The sequence below is a fragment of the Acomys minous genome, assembly GCF_964271855.1.
Source record: "Acomys minous genome assembly, chromosome: 1".
Lineage (NCBI taxonomy): Eukaryota > Metazoa > Chordata > Mammalia > Rodentia > Muridae > Acomys > Acomys minous.
In genome coordinates this window covers 88,617,593-88,632,489 of record NC_140483.1, presented here as the reverse complement: position 1 = coordinate 88,632,489, position 14,897 = coordinate 88,617,593, and the positions used below count along the sequence as shown (strand labels likewise).

At 46.1% G+C, this 14,897-nt stretch overlaps 1 protein-coding gene across 1 annotated transcript in view; it reads right to left on the bottom strand.

The window, feature by feature from the left end:
- Window positions 1–13,833, bottom strand: part of FRMPD1 (FERM and PDZ domain containing 1) — a 145,629-nt gene extending 131,796 nt beyond the window's left edge. Inside the window, exon 1 of the mRNA XM_084778083.1 lies at window positions 12,835–13,833. The gene's annotated coding sequence lies outside the window, so the exon portion shown is untranslated. The remainder of the gene's footprint in view (window positions 1–12,834) is intronic.
- Window positions 13,834–14,897: the final 1,064 nt, after the last annotated feature.

Here is a 14,897-nt window from a genome sequence, read left to right as displayed (position 1 = left end):
TGTTTTCATCTGTTGATTGATACTTGCAGTTATTTTTAAACTTTATTTTATTTATGGTTTGTGTTTGGTGCAGAAGTGCTTGTGTGCCTGTGTTAGAAGACAGCTTTCAGGAGCTGGCTCTCCGTTTCTCCACAGTGGCATGGGGGATCAAATCCAGCTGTGAGGCTTTCACAGCTGGCACTTTCTCCACTGCCAATAGCTGCAATTTTTATTGTATGTATTATCATCTGTGTGAGTGTGTGTTCTGGCCAGGAAACTGAGAGTAAGACCCGAAGCAGTCAGGGATAACCATGGTAACATAAAACTGACAGCTGAGTATTAGGCACAGAAACCTGGGTATCAGTTCCTTCTGCTGCTGATAAGCACCAGGTCCAAGGTGACGACTGACAGAAGGAAGGGTTATTTGACTATGGTGCCAGGGGGAGAAGAGACTGGCATGGCAGGGCACCGGCAGGAAGCAAGCATGGCAACCAGAGCTGGAAGCTGAGTGCCCACATCCTCACCCACAGGCAGAAAAGCAGAGAGAGAGCAAACTCAAACGTTGCCAGTCTCTAACTCTCAAAGCCCGCCTCCAGTGACGTACTTCCTCCAACAAGACCACACCTCCTCAACCTCCCAACCACTACCATCACCAACCGCAAACCGGGGTTCAAACGCCCCAGACAAGGAGGACATTTCTCCCTCCTATTACCTACCATAATAGATAACTGCCTAATATTATTGCTGTCAAATTTTAGGTTCTTCAGGAAGCACTCTCATAGTAATTACGGTTGTTGTCTATTATTATCTAGCATTGTTTTCTCTGTGGAACAACAGTGAGAAGCAACCCAAAGCCGCTGAAACAATTTCCCCGCATGTTAAAACCTGCAGGCTTCCACTGCTTCCCACGCCCCTTCAGGAGGCTGGAGCGCCGGAAAGGGTCCTGACAGGAAAATATTCCAGCAGATCAATCTTCACGGTTAGCATTAAGTGCTCTCCAGTAGTTAGACAATTAGAACGTTCCGAAAAGGCCTAGAAAGACACTTTCCATTTCGTTCTGCAAGAGACTAGATAAAGGGGCCAAGGAATGCTGTGGTTTGAATACGGACTGTCCCGTACCCCAGGGGTTCATGGGCTCTGTACTTGGTCCCCGGCGGGTGGTGCTAATTTTTGAGATTATAGAAATCCTTCAGGTGAGGCCTGGCTGGAGGAATGAGGTGACTGGTGACAGTCATATTACTTTTATCCCTGGCTGCTCCTTGGCAGTGACTAGAACAGCTCCCCTGTGCCACTTGCCCCTACAACCGTGAAGTCTGAGTCCATCCATCAGGCCAGAAGTCCACAGCTGCCCCCATTTGAAACAGAACTACAGTAAATCTGCCATCCCTTAGCCTCTCTACATCAGAGCCTATGATTACAGGCACACAAAGTAACCGGTACAGGGGCATCCAAGTAGCTTTGGGCTGCAGTTGGAATACCTACACGATGTTATTCGCTCAGCCTCTATCTGACTGCAGGCTCACTTGTTCTGGAATCTGAAGCAGTCTTGAATGTCTCAAGGAAGTCTCCATCACTTTACAAATGAGGCAGAAGGCACTTAGCAAAAGTTACTGTTTCTGTTTCCAGGGGAAACAAACAGTTCTGTTTGGAGACGGGGTAAGCTATGGTTACTGGTCTGCAATGACCACTTCAGAGTAGATAGTACCCAAACCACAATGGTGTAATGGCGGCCTTATTCAAGGAGATCCACTCTGTCATCTCTGAGGTCACTTCTAAGCTCTAGTGTCCGGTGGTCATTCATGGAAAGTTCATCTGCGCATTCTAGGCAAAGACTGAGTCCCAGTCTAGAACGAGTGATTCCACAGACCATAGTCTCTGGAGAATCTATGCTGGGTGGCTGGACATAGCTACTCTCACTCTGTAGACCAGGCTGGCCTCGAACTCACAGCAACCCACCTGTCTCTGCCTCCCAAGTGCTGTTATTAAAGGCGTGCGCCACCACCTGGCCTGCTGTTCTAAGTAACCAGAAAACAGAGCCAACTTCTTTCTTGCCTCATGGCATTTTAGTGGTTTCATCTTCATAGCAGATGGCACACACTTTTGCTTTGCTCACAGATAGCCCTTGGGGCTTTAAAATATGGGACCCAAGTAGCAAAGGGAGACTGCTCAGCTAACCCAGAAAAGAGCTGCGGTCAAGAGGTGGGGTGGAAGCACATGGGGACATCTAAGCAGAGGTTGCTTTGCTGTGCTATGGGATGTTTTCCTCTGTTACAGCCTTGTTGCAGACAGAGGGGCTCAATCCAACATAAGAGGGAGGTAATGGTTGGTCTTGGCTCTCTGGAAGCCCATGTCATGTAGGGCACTTTAGGGCTATTCTATGAAGAAGATACAGGGGGAGAGACAGTGGTGATTGGGGGTGTCATTTTGGGATGGCTCATGAATACAAGACAGACTGTCCATGTCATGAAAGCATAGCTGGCAATGAGATTTTTTTTTTGAATGGATGAATTAAGAATGAATGAATGAATGACTAAGTTCCTCAAGGGTTTTTCCACAGGCGTGGGATAGGAATAGAGCTGTGCTTTTATTAGGCATGCTGCCATTGGTACATCATATGCTGAGGGGAGGTGGGGTGTGGAGAGTAGGAGGAAGTGGTTGGAGAACAGATCTGGAATGAATGGAAAGGCGAGGACTAGGTACTCAGCTGGCCTCCCATGTTCCCAAGTGACGGTGGCTTTGATGAGGCGCACAGCGAAGGTCTTAGCTCTCCTCCTGGGCATCAAGCTCAGACATCCGACACCAAGGCGCCCCAGGCAGATCTGCCAAGGGCAGAGGTATAGCGCCTCTTCTCCTAGACTGGCACCAGTGATGGTGCCTGACTTTAAGCCGCCGACAGCAAGAAAGGCCCCCATCAGATGGAACTGTATCCAGCTCTGCTCAGATGTGCGTGCTCAGGAATCATTTCCCTATCTGATACAGGCAGTCACCAGCCATCATTAACTGTATCACTGAACTCTGGTTTGTGGTTGATCTATCGCACCCCACTATCCTGATACAGGCCCTCACTTTTACTGCTCGGCTAAAAAGAACAACTTCCTGTCTGGTTTCCCCACTTGTCACCTTGTCTCTCCTTCAGGGAGCTACCCTGAATTTGACTTACAGATTGTGTCTGTACCAACACCAGAGGTTGACCTCTACCCTCACTCATCCTGTGCATTATGGGACAAGCACCCCCCTCCCGCTCTCACACACACACAGTAACAACAATAAATAACAGTAACAATTTAAAATCAGAAGGATGAAAAAATGATTGATTGAGCCAAAGTAAGACAAGAAGGCTTCTAAGACAACAGGTGTGACATGGAACAGGTTCGGTTGGTAAGGTGTCTGATGTACAAGCATGAGGACCTGAGTTTGAAAAGCCTAAAAAGGAATGGTGCTATATACCTGCAGTCTCAGCGCTGGGGAGGTAGAGCTGGGCGGGTCCCTGGAGTTCACTGGCAAGCTGATCTTACCAATTCAGGGCACCCCAGGCTTAGAGAAAGACCCAGGCTCAAAAGCAATAGATGCAGACAACAGGAACGCCTGGCCTCCACCAGTATACACAAACGGCAGCGTGCACATGCACACAAACACACACACACAGGTAACACGCACAAAGAAGAAAAGGAAATATTCTTATTCCTACTCAGGTAGGAATATTAAAGATAAGAGGAAGACCATGACTATAAATTCAAATTAGTCCCAAATGCAGGTAAATGCTGAAGCTGCAGACACCAGATGTACGCACTGGCCAAAGAAGAGTCTGTGAGATCTGCAACAAACACAACGAGAGAACTGGCGTGAAATGCTCCTGGCATGTATGTGAATTAACAACAACACGGGGTGGATCCTGTGTCAACATCTTGCAGGACCCTAGGGTGCAGCTCCATCGTCTTGATGAAGAAAAGGATGGGTATCTGTCCCGCTGGTCCTGTCTGGCCTAGACCTGGTTTGTGTGCTGCTGTTTCACAGCTGGCTTTTTCGGGAGAAGAGGGCCAGGCTGTGCTATTCGTCCATTTCTGTGGTGTAAACACTGCTACTGTGACCAGTTTTAAGCTACCAATGTGGGGTCTGGTGATGTGGCTTGGGGGAGATTTGCCTAGCATGCCCCAGGCCTTGGCTTTCCCCAGGATGGGGGAGGAGCTTCCCAGGGTGAAATCACTGGGTATGCGGATGCTAAGGGCTGCACATAGTCTGCTCTTGCCAGCTGGTAGAGTGCACCCTAGCATCCCATTGACCTCATCCAAAAAAACAAAATGTAAGAGAGAAAAACCTCTCCTTATCCAAGTATTCCAACTGGTAAGTGAAAAGGAAATGTCCAACTAAAGCATCGCCATTTCGCAAATGATGATGAGTTAACGGGCTTGCTACTGAGAACTAGTGGCCGCTGACATCACACCGGGAGAGACAGCTGCCATGTTATCTGACTGTGAGAACGCCACTTGAGTTTAGGATGATGCCACCAGACGGAACCCAAGTCCAACAAAGCTACAACTCGCCTTCCCCCTATCTCTCCCCCCTCCCCTTCCCCTCCCCCCTCGCGCCCCACCTCCAGCTGCCAATTTTGCAGAAAATGCTGCGGAGAGGGGAGGCGGGGGGGGGGGGGGGGGGGGGGGGGGGAGCAGCGCAGGAGAGCAGCGGGAACCGGATCGTGAGAGCGAAACCAAAGTCAAGAGATGGGTTCAAATGGTTATGAAAACGGGAAAGGAATGGGAGGAGCAGAGGGCTGACTCCACGGCTAAAAGCTCTTGCTACTCTTGTAGCGGACAGGGGTTTGGTTCACAGTGCCCACTCCACGGAGCAACTTATAAATAACTGCCTGCAACTCCAGCTCCGGGGCATCTCTTCCAACCTCTACAGGACTCACAGACAGACACATAAATCCTTCAAAGAAAGTGAGGAGAAGCTATTATCTTTAAAAAATGATTAGAATTATATAATCACCTTTTTTAATTTGGGGAAATCTCAAACAAAATTAGTATAAATACTGTATTTATATCATTTCCACCTTTCCCTTCCCCCTCCAACTTCTCCTGTGCCCTCCACATTACCTCTCAAATCCATTAGCTCTTTAGCTCTTCTTTAATTATATATATATATGTGTGTGTGTGTGTGTACAAATATGCATATATATATATACATATATATTGAAAACCAGACAAAACTGGATCTACTCTAGGTAAAGACACTAGCTAGCTACATTTAGGTAAGTCTAGGAACCAGAAGGAAACAAAGAGTGCTCAGCAAAGCCTCCTCTTACCATATTGTTGGTCACATGGGTGAATTCATTCTGTGAACATGTGTGTGTGTGTACATATATATGCACACATACATATATATAGTGCCCGCTAGGGACCTAGGGTTGGATGATAAAATTATAGAGAAACACAAAAAATGATCTCTAGAATGAGAGGAGCCAGCCCATAGCAGCTCATGCCCAGAACCAAGAACTTAACAGACTAAGGCAAGCGAATTACCATGAGGCCAAGACAAGCATGGGTTATATAGTGAATTCTAGGCTATTATGGGCTACAGAGTAAGAACCTACCTCAAAAATAAATACCCCACAAAGAAAAGAATTCAGGAGAATACTTTTAAAGAAATGAAGTTGAGGGCTGGAGAGATGGCACAGTGGTTAAGAGCACAGCTTGCTCTTCCGGAGGACCTAGGATCAGTTCCCAGCACCCACATCGTGAGTCACAGCTGTCGAACTTCCGGTCTGGGGATCTGATGCCCCTCTGTGGCCTTCAAGGGCACCAGCCACACACATGGTATACAAATATACACACAGAGCAAACACCCATACACATAAAAAAAAAAGAAAGAAAGAAAGAAAAGAAAAGAAGAGACAAGAGATGAGATGCCAGCAGGGCAAGGGGAGGGACTCCTGAGTTGGCTTGTAGCACTCTGCTTCTAACCTCTCACCAGAACTCATTAGACTCTTATGTGCAGGTAGCTTTCTATATTGTTGGATAAGTACACAACAAAAATTGAAGCAAAAAACAAAAATATGTGCAACTATAATGTGCTAACTATTTTTTTTAGTGTTTAAGCATAGTGCTATCTACAGGGATTTTTCTCATTACATACTGTATTACATACATCACACTACCACATTGTACTCCTTAGCTGTGCGCTATGAACAACAGGAGCTGTGTGCCCTGCCCTGCTTCTCTGTTGCTGTGATAAACACCATGGCGGAGGGGAGAGTCACAGGCAGTGAAGGGAAGCCATGGCGAAAGTCATGCGGGAACCTGGAGGCAGGAACTGATGCAGAGGCCATGAAGAAGTACTCCTCCTGCCTTGCTCAGCTTCTTCCTTATATAGCCCAGGACCACCTGTCCAGGTGGCATCACACACAGTGGGCTGGGTTCTTCCACACCAATAAGCAACCAAGAAAATGCTCACAGGCCAGTCTAATCTGACGGCGGCGGTCCCTCAATTGAGGTTCCCTATGCCCACATAACTCTAGCCTCAAAAACCAACCAGCGTAGTACACATTGTTAGTTCATTTAACAAAATTCAAAACCTGACCAAACCAGATCTGCTCGAGGTAAAGACACTAGCTGCATTTAGGTAAGCAAGAGTGCTTGCTCAGCATCGCCCTCCTCTTACCACATTGCGCATCACACGGTTGAGTTCACTATGTGAACACAGATGAGAGAAAACCAACCCACTGAGAAGTGGTGCCACCATGATTCTGGGTCATCTGTAGCCTACTTGAATCCAAACTTTCCTACTGAATTTGTGCTGAGGCCTGACCCACTGGTCCTAAATAGAACATTATCTGTCTATAGCTGTGGGTTGGACCAATCTCTTTTCCAGGACCGAGCAACAAGCCCCGTCCCCCACCTCCACCTCCCCCACCAGCTCCCCCCTCCCCCATCCCAAGGTCATTCTACTCTCCTACCAGCACACTGCGCTGAGCCTATGGGGTTATCGGGAGAAGTTCCACAGTTGCTATGTTCTGGACTCAGAACTCAACAGCAGAGTTCTAGGTGCCTGGAGCAGGACATAGGAAGATGGCTTCCCTAGCAACAGCAGAAATATCAGCAGGGGGAGTCATCTCACCCCAGCCAGTGAGGACAGGCCTTGCTCTATGCTTTTTGTTTTGTTTTGTTTTTGTTTTTCAAGGTAGGGTTTCCTTGTGTAGCTGTGGCTGTTCTGGAGCTCACTCTATAGACCAGGCAGGCTTCTAGCTTGTAGAGATCTGCCCGCCTCTGCCTCCCAGGTCCTGGGATTAAAAGCACGCACCACCATGCCCAATTTTCTACGTTTTTTGGTTTTTTGTTTGTTTTGCCTTGGTCTATTCTTGGGTTTCAGTTGGTGCCTCCCCATTGCATTCCGAGCCACTCTGTCTCCATTTTTGGCTCTCTCTGCTCTGGTCTTCAGGCTTTCCCCTACCATCAGCCCTAATCTTGCCTCTGAACTGTTCTCAGATCTGGCGTTTCCAAGCCTGAGTTTGCAGTCCCATCTGCGCAGGCCTCAGGACTGCTCAGTTCACCCTTGTGATATCTGCACTGGCTTTAGATGTCCCCCAGGGCACTCCTGGATCATCTAAAGCCACCTGGTTCAGTCTCTCTTCCAACAGATGGCCAGGGCCTTTAAGATGGCCCAGGAGGTAAAGGCTTGCTGCCAAGCCTGACAACCTGCGTGTGCCATGGCATGGGCCATGGGCACATATACACACAATAATAAAGATAGACAAATTTTAAAGAAAGAATGAGACTCTGTCTCAAACAAACAAAACAAAGATTAGGATGTGTTTGAGCATACTCTCAAATTCTTTAAGCCTTGCCTCTGCATGGGTTCAGGCCTCAAGAAAGCTACAATATCTTGCTACTCCAAAGAAATAATTTCATAGAAATTTGATTTAATAAAGAGCTCTTATAAATAAATAAAAATCAGATAAGTAGCAAATAAAGATGGATAAATAATTCACAATGAGACCTCTAACTGAACAAAAAGCCTTACCCAGCTCTCTCCCTCTCTGTTCTGAGCAGGCCCATTCTGGTTTCTGGGTCTTTTAGTTTCTGAGGATTGGGATAGACACGAACGTTATGCTTTGAGGAGCCAGAGTGAAGCTAAATTTGTTACATGAGAAAAAAATGAAGAAGATCCCAGAGCATAGAAAGGCAGAGATAGCGAAGCAAGCATTGTGTAGGGGAGAAGGGAAGGGGACTGAGCAGGGAGTGTTAACAACACAGAAAGCTAATTCAGGCTAAGCATGGCATCTAATCACTCTAAAGGGTGAGAAAGAATGGTGAGTTCAAGACCAGCTTGGACTACATAGCAAGATAATCTAGGGGGAAAAGGATGACAGAGGCTGGAATTGGCTCAGAGCTTAAGAGCACACACTCTGGAAGAGAGCCTGAGTTGGTTACCAATACCCATGACTCGTGGTTCACACTGGTAACTCCAGCTCCAGGGAATCTGATGCCCCCTGCTGGCCTCTGAGAATATCTACACTCAGGTGCACATGTCCCCACACAGACACAGGCATAACTAAAAATAAAGTAAATCTTTTTTTAAATGGTAGGGGGCTGGAGACATAGCTCAGCAGTTAAGAGCACTGGCTGTTCTTTCAAAGGATCTAGGCTCAATTCCCAGCACCCACACGGCATTCAAAACCATCTGTAACTCCAGTTCCAGGGGATCTGACACCTTCTTCTGGCTTCCACAGTCTCCAGGTCATCAGGAACACACATGGAATACACACATGCAGGTAAATACTCATATACAAAAATAACAAATTTTAAATAGTAATAGTGGTGCTGATAATAAAATGATTTGGTCAGGCTTACTTTGGGCATACAGGGCTGGTACAACATTTGAAAATCAATAAATACAGCTTACAATATCAGCAAGCTAAAAAAGAAAAAAACATATGTTCATCTAGACACGGAAAGGGAATTTGATAAAATTTAACATCTGATATAGTTTGGATCTGGGATGTCCCCCAAAGGCCATATGTTAAAGGCTTGGTCTCCAGCTTGGCACTAGTGGCAGGTATCAGAACCCTTGAATGATGGGAGCCAGCAGGTTTCAGGTCCCTGGGAGTGTGCAGGACAGCCAAGGGCTGTTACTCAGAGAAACCCTGTCTCGAAAAACAAAAGAAAAAAAAAGTGAAAGTTGAAGCTAAAAGTAACATAACTCCACTGAAAAATAAAAACACAATTATTAAATCTCTATGAACAAGACAGAGTGTTGACAACTGTCAAACACTTTTGGGGGAGATGAAAAGAGACCTGAACAGAAATGACAGCCCCTGCTGGGGAAGGGGGGAGTAAATGTCAAGATGTCAGTTCTCCCAGAGAGATGTACACGATCAGTGTCTTTACTGTCAGCATCCAGGCTGGACTCCTGTAGAAATATCACACTGATCCTAAAATGAATATGAAACTAGAAACCAAAACAATCAGTTTCTAACTGACCCAAGTTAGGAGCCAGGAGATGGCGTAGCAGGTAACCATGGCGCAAAATTCATGATTTGAGCTTGAAAGCCCTGAGTGGGATCTGTGATCCCAACACCCCTGGAACAGGAAGAGAGGAGGAGCTGGAGTCTTCCAGAAGCTCAGAGCCAGGTAACCTGGGCCATGCAGAACAGCAAGAAAACAGGAGACCCCGCCTCAAAGCACGCTGAAAGTTGAGACAGACACCTGGGTTGTCCTCTGAATTCTAGGAGGTATTTGCATCCTCATGTATGATTGTGTACATATACACCTCATAGACACACATGATATATATAAAGTTGGACATGGTGCTGTACCATGACAATGCCAGGCCTTGTCAGGTGGAGGTTAAGAATATCAAGAGTTTAGGCAGTGGTGGTGCACGCCTTTAATCCCAGCACTCAGGAGACATAGGCAGGCTGATCTCTGTGAGTTTGAGGCCAGCCTAGTCTACAAAGTGAGTCCAGGACAACCAAGGCTCCACAGAGAAACCCTGTCTTGAAAAAAATGAACACAGCACCCATGTGGTGGCTCACAACTACCTATAAGTCCAGCTTCAGGAAATCAGACACCCTCTTCTGTCCCCAATCTCTGTAACTCACGTGGCATACATGTGGACATGCAAGAAAAACATTCATTCACATAAGATAAATATATAACTCAAAATACTTTTCAAAAATACAGTTCTAATTTTAAAACTGAAAATGATAAAACTTTTCAAAGAAAACAGAAACTCTTGTGACTTTTTCCCCCCCAAGACAGGGTTTCTCTGTGTAGCCCTGGCTGTCCTGGACTTGCTCTATAGACCAGGCTGGCCTTGAACTCACAGAGATCCGTCTACCTCTGCCTCCCTGAGAGCTGGGATGAAAAGCCTGTGCCACCACACCCAGCCTGTGTTGTTATTTTAAGACAGATTTCACTGTGGCCTCGAAGCTCCCAGGCCTCAGCCTCCCAGGTGCTGATGACTACAGATGTGTCATCATGCCAAGCTATGAGTGAATTTTATATGCAATTTTACCTTTATTTTTAAAAATGAAAAGAATAATAACCAACCAATCCAAAAGAGAGTTTGTGAGTGCACATAACCGTCTAGTGAGGAATACAGGACGTGACCCTCCGCCTGCCTTCCCTAGATAACACAACAATTCCACTTTGAGCATTAAAGATTTATAATGTGGTTTCTTTTTAAAAAGGACAGGTAAAGAAATCTTGAGTGCTTCTTCAAAGCTGGTGAAAGTCAAAAGCAGAGGCTGCCCACTGGGGACAGCCAGAATATGGACCATGCAGTGCATTTAAAATGCAAATTAAAATGAGTTGTCATTTGTCCACAGTCACACTGGCAATTCCAGCACTGTTTGAAGAGTGAGATGGCACACTAGTGTTTTCACAATTCTGTAGAAATTGTTTTCCACCTGCCAAGGTACAGCCAAATAGCCAGCCACACGCCTGTAATCCCAGCACTCGGGAGGCAGAGACAGGCGGATCCTGTGAGTTTGAGGACAGCCTGGTCTACAAAGTCCAAGACAGCCAGAGCTACAGGGAAATCCTGTCTTGGAAAAAAATAAAAATAAAAAAATAAAAACAACAAAAAATAAATAAATAAAATAAAAACAAAAAAAAAAAAAGAAAGAAAAAGAATAAAGATGCTTTCATATCTAAAAAGAAGTTTCAAGATGGCTCCAGCGAGTGAATGCACTGTCATTGCAAACCTGGTGACAGGTTCCACCTCTGGAAGGCCGTGCAGAAGTGAGAGGAGAGTAATGACTCCACAGAGCTGTCCTCTGACTTGCACACACGGGCCACCTGCTCCACCTCCACCCCCTGAACACACACATACACCACCAACACAGCAAATATAAAATCTTTAAATTCTTTTCAAAGTTTACCTTCCACACACCATGCCTCAGCAAACGACTGGAAGGGTAGCTCTTTAAATACACAAGTAAATAAATAAGCTAGGGAGATGGCTTGGTAGATAATGACCTGCCTGTGACTCCAGCACAGGTGAGGCAGTGACAGTGAGTCCCCAAAGCTGTGAGACTGGGGTCAGCAAAGACTGCTTTGAAATATAAGGTAGAGAGCCGTGGAGGAAGACGGGCACCCCTACCTTGTGCCTCTGTACACGTGCATGAAAGAGAAAATTTTAAAAGGGTGGAAATGAAACAAAATAAACCAAGAGGAAAAAGTCGGAAGACAGAGAGTTTAAGGGAAGTGGGAAGTTTCAGGACCGGGAAGGGCAGCACTGTCTAGAAGACTCAGGAAGGACTTCCTTTGCTTGAAATAGTCTTGTTGTAGAAATTCAGGAAATTTGATTTTAGTCTGACCAACATCCTTTCCTTGGAAGACTCATTCCTTCCTTATTCAATAGTAATTTATTTATCTGGATGGTGGAGGGGCAGCTGAGCCACCCACCTCATGGGCACGCACAGAACTCAACGCCAGTGTACCAGCTACAAAGTTCTGGCTCTGCCACTGTGATTGGTTCAGGGATGCGCATGGTCCCAGGTACAGACACTCAATGTGTTCCTGAACTTCTGCTGGTGCCACTGAGGAAAAAAACAAAACAAAACAAAAGAGCTGGAAAGGTGGCTCCACCATTAAGAGCACTGGCTCTTCTCCTTGAGTACCCAAGTTCAGTTCCTCACACTCATGTGTTGGCTAACAGCTGTCTGTAACTCCAGTTTCAGGGGCTCTGACCCCCTATTCTGGTCTCTGAGGGCACCAGGCAGGTATCTGGTGGACACAGAGGCAAAACACTGATGCACATAAAACAAAAACATATAAGTATTTTCAATGTCTTGATGCCAGTCGCTGACATTGCCACCTCCATAACTGTCATCAGCAAAGCCCACCATGAACATTTGCTGTGGTTTATTAACAGGGACATCTATGACACATAAGTAATACTAGAAAAGGAAATGCTAGTTTAGCAATAGGACGTTGTTCCGTTATGGTATAGCCATTAAGTAGAAGAATATGGGAAAGTGTTCTTTTTTTTTCTTTTCTTTTCTTTTTCTTTCTTTTTTTTTTTTTTTTTTTTTAGTTTTTCAAGACACGGTTACTCTGTGTAGCCCTGGCTGTCCTGGACTCAATTTGTAGACCAGGCTGGTCTCGAACTCACAGAGATCCCCCTGCCTCTGCCTCCTGAGTGCTGGGATTAAAAGTGTGCGCCACCACGCCTGATATTAGTCACCTTTCTCAATTAAGATTTCTGCCTTCCAGATATGTCTAGGTTAGTGTCAAGTTGACAAGAAAAGGAAGGAAAGAAGGAAGGAAGGAAGGAAGGAAGGAAGGAAGGAAGGAAGGAAGGGTGAGCCAGCACATGGGTCCCTAGGATGAACCCAGGTTTGACAGGGATTACCTTTAGCTTCTGAGCCATCTCACCAGCCCTGGCAACAGCTCAGCCCTTACTGCTGTGAAGGTATTTATCCTTTTGACAGGCTGACACGCTTCTCTTTCTCAGTCAACAAGACCCATCTACTCATCGTCCATCTTTTTTTTTTTTTTTTTTTTTGACCTTAGCAGCTGTCAATAAGATATGATCTGTTTAGTGGGAGAGGACAGCAACTCTTTCTACAGGTAACAAGCTCTGCCACGTCCCTTCACACCTCTGCTTACGGCTTTCCCGTGTCCTGAAGGTCCTCCCTGTTACATTTACTGTGACATACACAACCACACAGCCCAATCACAGCCAAGCTCGCTGCATCCCTCACCACTCACACACGAACCCTCCTGCTGCTGGCAGATTTTCACGCCACTTTAATGCCCAAGCACTTTCTTTTAATTTTTTTTTAACTGGCATTTGTTGAAGTATAATTTACTCACCACAAGTCTATCCTAAATGCTGTAAAACAAAAACAAGCAATAAAAACAGAAGCCAGGGTCAGCTGCCACCCAGGCTGGCCTCAGACTTGCTGTGCAGCAAAACATGAACCCTGCTCTTCCTGCCTCTCAAATGTTGGCATTATGGGCAGGAACTTGGTGCCATACCTAGTTAGGGGGTGCTGGGGATCAAACTCGAGGCTCCATGCAAGCATGCTATCGACTGAGCTACATCCCTATACGTGCTTTTGCTCATGATATACTTTCCCTCATTTTCTACTCAAAAGTCTCTTCTTCCTCCCTCCCTCCCTCCCTCCCTCCCTTCCTTCTTTCGTGTCGTTCTACCTCCATACCCTCTTTTCTTTCTTCTTCTGGCATCATTATGTATTCCTGGCTGGCCTGGAACTCAATATGTAGACTAGGTTGGCCTTAACTCACAGAGATCCACCTGCCTCTGCCTCCTGAGAGCTGGGATTAAAGGTGTGCACCATCACACCAGCAGCTTCCTCTTCTTGTTTGTTTGTTTGTTTAAAGAGCCAAGCCATGTTATCTCCTCCATAAAGTCGCACCCATTAAGCCCAGACAGACAGTTTATTGCTTTTGTTAGAGTTTCTGTTTGCCTCTGTTTTAGCACTTAGCATAACAGGATGTGAGTCTGAGGAGATTTCAGCCCACTATACTGTCTTCCAGAACATAGGTCACTGCTCAGAAGCAGTCCACCTGCCAGGGGAAGCTGCTTCTCCCAGCATAAATAACCCCAGGGCCTCCATAAAGGACCGACTAGACAGGTCCTGCTTGAGCACGTTAGACCTCCTGGCCTATGATGTGCACCTGTGGAGGACATGAAGGGAAACCACAGAACACACTAAAGGCGGACATAGGCCACCCCTTGGATGATGGACCCCAGGTGGCAGAAGGAAATCCTGTGTTTAAAGATGTACCAGTAGCCACAGAGGTGGCTCAGAAGAGTGCTTCATGCTCTTCCAGAGGCCCCTAGTTCAGTTCCCAGCACCTATGTTGGGTGGCCCACAACCAGGTATTAACTCTAGCTCCAGGGGTCTGACCCTTTCTTCTGGTTCTGCAGGTACCTGCACATGCTTGTACACATGCAATACAGTTTTAGTTAGGGTTTTATTGCTTTGAATAGATGCCATGACCACAGCAACTCTTTTTGTTCGTTCGTTTGTTTTCACACCAGAAAGGGCGTCTTTTATTTATTTATTTATTTATTTATTTATTTATTTATTTATTTAATTTATATTTCAGTTTTTTGAGACAAGGCTTCTCTGTGTAACAGCCCTGGCTGTCCTGGACTCTGCTTTGTAGACCAGAGATCCTCCTGCCTCCGTTTCCCCGAGTGCTGAGATTACAGGTATGCACCACTGTGCCCATCTGACCATGACAACTTTTATAAAGGACACATTTCACTGGGGCTGGCTTACAGCTCAGAGGTTTTGGTCCATCATCATCATGGCAGCGTGCAGGTAGACATGGTGCTGGAGAAGGAGCTGAGAGTTCTATATCTGTCTCAGCAGGTAACAGGGAAAGAGAGTGACACAGCCCACCTCCAGTGATGTACTTCCTCCAACAAGACCAACCTCT